An 8766-nucleotide genomic window follows, 5' to 3' on the forward strand; every position below is an offset into this window, starting at 1 on the left:
AAATGTAATATATTTTCCCTTTTGTATCTGACTTTAAGACTGAGTAATATTCCAGGAGGAGGGGAAAGATGGCGGAGGAGTAGGGGACCCTATTTCAACTGGTCCCCGGAATTGAGCTGGATAACTACCGGACCACTCTGAGCACCCACGAAACCAGCCTGAGATGTAAGAAGATCTGGATCTTTCCGCCAGGGAAAGGCGCCAAAGAACAAAAGCCCCAAAGACTGATTCCCACTGAGCCCATCCCCCGCCCACAGGGGCACAGGGCAACTCCGCCCAAACAGGGTTGCCTGAGTAACAGCACAGCAGGCCCCTCCCCCAGAAGACAGGCTGGGAAAACAAGAGGCCAGCAACCCTAAGGTCCCAAGAAAACAGGTGCATTGTGCTTGGATTCTGGTCAATAATTTGGACTCTATACATTCCCTCAAACACCCATCAACAGAATGACTAGGAGGAGGAGCCCCCAAAATAGAAAAGACTCAGAGATTATGACTTATGCTGCAGATTTACAAATGGATGCAGACATAACCAAGATGTCAGAGATGGAATTCAGGCTAACAATTGTGAAGACAATGGCTAGAATGGAGAAATCAATTAATGGCAACATAGAGTCTCTAAGAGCAGAAATAAAAGGTGAATTGGCAGAACTTAAAAATGCCATCAATGAGATCCAATCCAATCTAGATAATCTAACAGCTAGGGTAACTGAGACAGAAAAGAGAATAAGCGATCTGGAAGACAGTATAATAGATAAAAAGGGAAAAGAGGAGGCCAGGGAAAAACAACTCAGAATCCATGAAAATAGAATCAGAGAAATAAGTGACACCATGAGGCGTTCCAATGTCAGAATACTTGGAATCCCGGAGGGATTGGAGAGAGAGAGAGGGCTAGAAGATGTATTTGAGCAAATCGTAGCTGAGAACTTCCCTAATCTGAGGAATGAAACAAATATTCGAGTCCTAGAGGCAGAGAGGACCCCTCCTAAGATCAAGGAAAACAGGTCAACACCCTGGCATGTAATAGTAAAACTTGCAAATCTTAGAACCAAGGAAACCATCTTAAGGGCAGTTAGGGGGAAGAGATTCCTTATGTACAGAGGGAGGAACATCAGAATAACGTCAGACCTATCCACAGAGACCTGGCAAGCCAGAAAGGCCTGGCAAGACATATTCAGGGTACTAAATGAGAAGAACATGCAGCCAAGAATACTTTATCCGGCAAGGCTTTCATTTAGAATGGATGGAGAGATGCAGAGCTTCCACGACCGGCAAAGTTGAAAGAATATGTGACCACCAAGCCGGCCCTGCAAGAACTATTAAGGGGGGTTCTATAAAAGGAGAAAGACCCCAAGAGTGATCTACAACAGAAATTTACAGGGACAATCTATAAAAACAACGTCTTCACAGGCAACATGATGACAATTAATTCATATCTTTCAATAATCACTCTCAACCTGAATGGCCTAAACGCTCCCATAAAACGGCACAGGGTTGCAGATTGGATAAAAAGACAGGACCCATCCATATGCTGTCTACAAGAGACTCATTTTGAACCTAAAGATACATCCAGACTGAAAGTGATGGGATGGAGATCTATCTTCCATGCCAGCGGACCTCAAAAGAAAGCTGGGGTAGCAATTCTTACATCAGACAAATTAGATTTTAAACTAAAGTCTGTAATAAGAGACACAGAAGGACACTATATCATTCTTAAAGGGTCTATACAATAAGAAGATCTAACAATTGTAAATATCTATGCCCCCAACATGGGAGCAGCCATCTACATAAGCCAACTGTTAACCAAAATAAAGAGTCATATTGATAACGATACGTTAATTGTAGGAGACCTCAATACTCCACTCTCAGCAATGGACAGATCATCTAAGCAGAAAATCAACAAGGAAACAAGAGCTTTGAATGATACATTGGACCAGATGGACCTCATAGATATTTACAGAACATTCCACCCTAAAACAACAAAATACTCATTCTTCTCGAGTGCACGTGGAACTTTCTCCAGAATAGACCATATACTGGGTCACAAATCAGGTCTCAACTGATACCAAAAGATTGAGATTATTCCCTGCATATTCTCAGACCACAATGCTTTAAACTGGAACTCAATCACAAGAAAAAATTTGGCAGAAATTCAAACACTTGGAAGCTAAAGACCACTCTGCTCAAGAATGTTTGGGTCAACCAAGAAATCAAAGAAGAACTTAAACAATTCATGGAAATCAATGAGAACAAAAACACATCAGTCCAAAACCTATGGGATACTGCAAAGGCGGTCCTAAGGAGGAAATACATAGCCATCCAAGCCTCACTCAAAAAAATAGAAAAATCCCAAATTCACCAACTAACTCTACACCTTAAAGAACTAGAGAAAAAGCAACAAACGACGCCTAAGCCACGCATTAGAAGAGAAATAATTAAAATTAGAGAGAAATCAATGAATTAGAAACCAGAAACACAGTAGATCAGATCAATGAAACTAGAAGTTGGTTCTTTGAAAGAATTAATAAGATTGATAAACCACTGGCCAGACTTATACAAAAGAAGAGAGAAAGGACCCAAATTAATGAAATTATGAATGAAAAGGGAGAGATCATGACTAACACCAAGGAAATAGAAACAATTATTAGAAATTATTATCAGCAACTATATGCCAATAAACTGAGGAATCTGGATGAAATAGAGGCCTTCCTGGAAACCTGTAAGTTGCCAAGACTGAAACGGGTAGAAATTGACAACCTGAATAGGCCAATAACAAGTAACGAGATTGAAGCAGTGATCCAAAACCTCCCAAAAAACAAGAGTCCAGGGCCTGATGGATTCCCTGGGGAATTCTACCAAACATTCAAAGAAGAAATAATACCTATTCCACTGAAGCTGTTTCAAAAAATAGAAACAGAAGGAAAATTTCCAAACTCATTCTATGAGGCCAGCATTACCTTAATCCCCAAACCAGGCAAAGACCCCATCAAAAAGGAGAATTTCAGACCGATATCCCTGGTGAATATGGATTCCAAAATCCTCAACAAAATCCTAGCTAATAGGATCCAACAATACATTAAAAGGATCATCCACCACGACCAAGTGGGATTTATCCCTGGGATGTGAGGGTGGTTCAACATTCGCAAATCAGTGTGATAGAACACATTAATAAGAGGAGGGAGAAGAACCATATGGTCCTCTCAATTGATGCAGAAAAAGCATTTGACAAAATACAGCATCCTTTCCTGATTAAAACTCTCCAGAGTATAGGGATAGAGGGAACATTCCTCAAGCTCATAAAATCCATCTATGAAAAACCCACAGCGAATATCATCCTGAATGGAGAAAAGCTGAGAGCCTTTCCCTTAAGATCAGGAACATGTCAAGGGTGCCCACTCTCACCACTGTTGTTCAACATAGTACTAGAAGTCCTAGCAACAGCAATCAGACAACAAAAAGAAATAAAAGGTATTCAAATTGGCAAAGAAGAAGTCAAACTCTCTCTTTTCGCAGACGACATGATACTTTATGTGGAAAACCCAAAAGACTCCACCCCCAAATTACTAGAACTCATCCAGCAATTCAGTAATGTGGCAGGATCCAAAATCAATGCACAGAAATCAGTTGCTTTCTTATACACTAACAACGCAACTGTAGAAAGAGAAATTAAAGAAACGATTCCATTTACAATAGCACCAAAAACCATAAGATACGTCGGAATAAACCTAACCAAAGAGGTAAAGGATCTATACTCTAGGAACTACAAAACACTCATGAAAGAAAATGAAGAAGACACAAAAAGATCGAAAAATATTCCATGCTCATGGATCGGAAGAATAAACATTGTTAAAATGTCTATGCTACCCAGAGCAATCTACCTTCAATGCCATCCCGATCAAAATTCCAATGACATTTTTCAAAGTGCTGGAACAAACAATCCTAAAATGTGTATGGAATCAGAAAAGACCCGGAATCGCCAAGGAAATGTTGAAAAAGAAAAACAAAGCTGGGGGCATCACGTTGCCCGATTTCAAGCTATATTACAAATCAGTGATCATCAAGACAGCATGGTACTGGCACAAAAACAGACATACAGCCCAATGGAACAGAATAGAGAACCCAGATATGGACCCTCAACTCTATGGTCAAATAATCTTTGACAAAGCAGGAAAAAAACATGCAATGGAAAAAAGACAGTCTCTTCAATAAATGGTGCTGGGAAAATTGGACAGCCACATGCAGAAGAATGAAACTCAACCATTTTCTAACACCACTCACAAAGATAAACTCAAAGTGGATGAAAGACCTCAATGTGAGACAGGAATCCATCAAAATCCTAGAGGAGAACATAGGCAGTAACCTCTTTGATATCGGCCACAGCAACTTCTTTCAAGATACATCTCCAAAAGCTAGTGAAACAAAAGCAAAAATGAACTTTTGGGACTTCATCAAGATAAAAAGCTTCTGCACAGCAAAGGAAACAGTCAACAAAACAAAGAGGCAACTCACAGAATGGGAGAAGATATTTGCAAATGACACTACAGATAAAGGGCTGGTATCCAAAATCTATAAAGAACTTCTCAAACTCAACACCCAAAAAACAAATAATCAAGTCAAAAAGTGGGCAGAAGAGATGAACAGACACTTCTCTGAAGAAGACATACAAATGGCTAACAGACACATGAAAAAATGTTCATCATCATTAGCCATCAGGGAAATCCAAATCAAAACCACACTGAGATACCACCTTATACCAGTTAGAATGGCAAAAATGGACAGGGAAAGAAACAACAAATGTTGGAGAGGTTGTGGAGAAAGGGGAACCCTCTTACACTGTTGGTGGGAATGCAAGTTGGTACAGTCACTTTGGAAAACAGTGTGGAGGTGCCTCAAAAATTTAAAAATAGAGCTACCCTATGACCCAGCAATTGCACTACTGGGTATTTACCCCAAAGACACAGATATAGTGAAAAGAAGGGCCATATGCACCCCAGTGTTCATAGCAGCAATGTCCGCAATAGCCAAACTGTGGAAAGAACCAAGATGCCCTTCAACAGATGAATGGATAAAGAAAATGTGGTCCATATATACAATGGAATATTACTCAGCCATCAGAAAAGATAAATACCCAACTTTTACATCAACATGGATGGGACTGGAGGAGATTATGCTAAGCGAAATAAGTCAAGCAGAGAAAGTCAATTATCATATGGTTTCACTTATTTGTGGAACATAAGGAATAAAATGGAGGACATTAGGAGAAGGAAGGGAAAAATGGGCGGGGGGAATTGGAGGGAGAGATGAACCATGAGAGACTATGGACCTGAGAAACAAACAGGGTTCTAGAGGGGAGCGGGGAGGGGGGATTGGTTAGCCCGGTGATGGGTATTAAGGAGGGCACGTACTGCGTGGAGCACTGGGTGTTATACGAAAACAATGGATCGTGGATCACTACATCAAAAACTAATGATGTATTGTATGGTGACTAACATAATATAATAAAATTAAAAACTACAAAAAAAAAAAAGACTGAGTAATATTCCATTTATGTATATACCACATTGTTTATCCATGCATCTTATGATGGACATTTGAGTTTTTCCATCTTTTGGCTATTATGAATAATGCTGAAATAAACACTGGCATACAAGTATCTGTTTGAGTTCCTGCCTTCAATTCTTTGGGGTATATACCTAGAAGTTGAATTGCTGTATTATGTGGTAAATCTATTTAACATTTTGAGGAACCACCAAAATTTTTCCACAGAAGCTGTACCACTTTACATCCCCACCAGCAATGTACAGGGTCTAATTTTTCCATATCCTAAAAAACACTTATTATTTTCTTTTGTTTGTTTATAGTGGGTATGTTCATTTATAATAGGTATGAAGTGATATATCATTTTGATTTTAATTTCCATTTCTTTAATAACTAGAGATGCTGAACATTTTTTTATGTGCTTATTGGTCATTTGTATATCTTCTTTTTTTCTTTCAAAGATTTTATTTATTTATTTGAGAGAGAGAGTGAGCAAGAGAGAGGGAGAGAGCATGGGGAGCAGGAGGCAGAGGGAGAAGCAGACTCCCCACTGAGCAGGGAGCCTGATGTGGGGCTTGATCCCAGGACCCTGAGACTAAGACCTGAGCAGAAGGCAGACGCTTGACCAACTAAGCCACCTAGGCACCCCTGTATGTCTTCTTTAAAGAAATGTCTATTCAAGTACTTTACCAATTTCTGAATTGGGTCATTTGTTTTTATGTCGTTGAGTTGTAGGAGTTCTTTATATAATCCCTTATCACATATATGATTTGCAAATATATTCTTCCACTCTGTAGGTTGTATTTCCACTCTCTTGATAGTGTCTTATAATGAGCAAAAGTTTTTAGTTTTGGTGAATTTACCTATCTTTCTTTTGTTACCTATGTTTTTGGTGTTATAACCAAAAAATCATTGTCAAATCCAATGTTATGAAACCATATGCTTTTTATTAGGAAAAAAATGAATCTTATCAATTTCCATCAACAACAACAACAAACTTTAAAATATACATGAATGTTCCAATTCTGTGATATAAGAAGATTGAAATTTAAGGAGGAAAAAAGATATATCATTCAAATATTAATTTTTTAAAAAGCAAGAGTAGCAATATTAATAACAGACAAGATGAACTTCAGAGCAAAGAAAATTACTAGAGACAAAGAGGGTGACATTATGTGATGATAAAAAGATCAATCTACAGGAAGACATAATAATCCTAAATGTGTATGACCAAACCACAGAGTTTCAAAATATATGAAATAAAACCTGATAGAGTTTAAAGGAGAAATAGACAAATCTGCAATTATAATTGGAGACTTCAATATCCCATTCTCAGTAATGGATAGAATTACTAGACAGAAATTCATTAAGGACATAGAAGAATTTAACAACATCATCAACCTACGGGATCTAATTGAAATTTATAGAACTCTCTACTCAACAATAGCAGAACACATTTTTTCAAGAGCTCATGGAACATTCACCAAGATAGAACATATCTTGGCTCATAATACAAACTTCAACAAACTTAAAAAAAAAAAAAAAGGAATCATATAGAGTTATTCTCTGGCCATAATATAATCAAATAGAAATCAGTAACAGAAAGGTAACAGAAAAATCTCCAAACACTTGGAAATTAAACAACATGCTTCTAAATAAGTCATGGATCTGAGGAATTCTCAAAAAAAAAAATTTTTTTTTAGATTTTTTTATTGTTATGTTAATCACCATACATTACATCACTAGTTTTAGATGTAGTGTTCCATGATTCATTGTTTGTGCATAACACCCAGTGCTCCCCAAGACCCATCACCAGTCTAACCCATCCTCCCACCCCCTTCCCCGCTAGAACCCTCAGTTTGTTTTTCAGAATCTATCGTCTCTCATGGTTAGTCTCCCCCTCTGATTCCCCCCTTCATTCTTCCCTTCCTGCTATCTTCTTCTTCTTCTTCTTTTTTTTTCTTAACATATATTGCATTATTTGTTTCAGAGGTACAGGTCTGAGATTCAACAGTCTTGCACAATTCACAGTGCTTACCAGAGCACATACCCTCCGCAGTGTCTATTGCCCAGTCACCCCTTCCTCCCACCCCACCCCCCACTCCAGCAACCCTCAGTTTGTTTCCTGAGATTAAGAATTCCTCATATCAGTGAGGTCATATGATACATGTCTTTCTCTGTTTGACTTATTTCACTCAGCATAATACCCTCCAGTTCCATCCATGTTATTGCAAAAGGCAAGATCTCATTCCTTTTGATGGCTGCATCATATTCCATTGTATATATATACCACATCTTCTTTATCCATTCATCTGTCGATGGACATCTTGGCTCTTTCCATAGTTTGGCTATTGTGGACATTGCTGCTATAAACATCAGGGTGCACGTACCCCTTCGGATCCCTACATTTGTATCTTTGGGGTAAATGCCCAGTAGTGCAATTGCTGGGTTGTAGGGTAGCTCTATTTTCAACTTTTTGGGGAACCTCCATACTGTTTCCCAGAGTAGCTGCACCAGCTTGCATTCCCACCAACAGTGTAGGAGGGTTCCCCTTTCTCCGCATCCCTGCCAACATCTGTCATTTCCTGACTTGTTAATTTTAGCCATTCTGACTGGTGTGAGGTGGTATCTCATTGAGGTTTTGATTTGGATTTCCCTGATGCCGAGCGATGTTGAGCACTTTTTTATGTGTCTGTTGGCCATTTCGATGTCTTCTTTGTAAAAATGTCTGCTCATGTCTTCTGCCCATTTCAAAAAAAAATTTTAATATCATAGAACTAAATGAGACTGAAAATACAACATGTCACACATTGTGAGACATAGTTAAAGCAGTGTCAAGAGGGAAATTAATAGCAGTAAATGCTTGAGGAACCACCAAAATATTTTCCACAGAAGCTGTAGGTGTCAAATAGGAAAGGTGTCAAACCAATAATGTAATTTCTTGTCTCAGAAAGCTAGAAAATTAAAGCAAAATAAATTCAAAGCAAGTGGTAGGAGAAGAAAAATTCAGATAGGAAAAAAATGAATAAAATTGAAAATAATAACACAATTGAGAAAGATCAATGAAACGTAAAGCTGATTCTTCAACAAAATCAATAAAATTGATAACCCCCAGCAAAACTGACAAAAATAAAAATGGAGAAGATACTAATCACCTACATCATGAATGAAATTAGATATATCACTACAAGTATTGCAATCATTAAAAAAAGAAGAGAATACTATGAATAGC

The sequence above is a fragment of the Mirounga angustirostris genome, unplaced genomic scaffold, assembly GCF_029215605.1.
Source record: "Mirounga angustirostris isolate CCGP_5_RB_7025 unplaced genomic scaffold, mMirAng1.0.hap1 SCAF_1, whole genome shotgun sequence".
NCBI classification, from domain to species: domain Eukaryota; kingdom Metazoa; phylum Chordata; class Mammalia; order Carnivora; family Phocidae; genus Mirounga; species Mirounga angustirostris.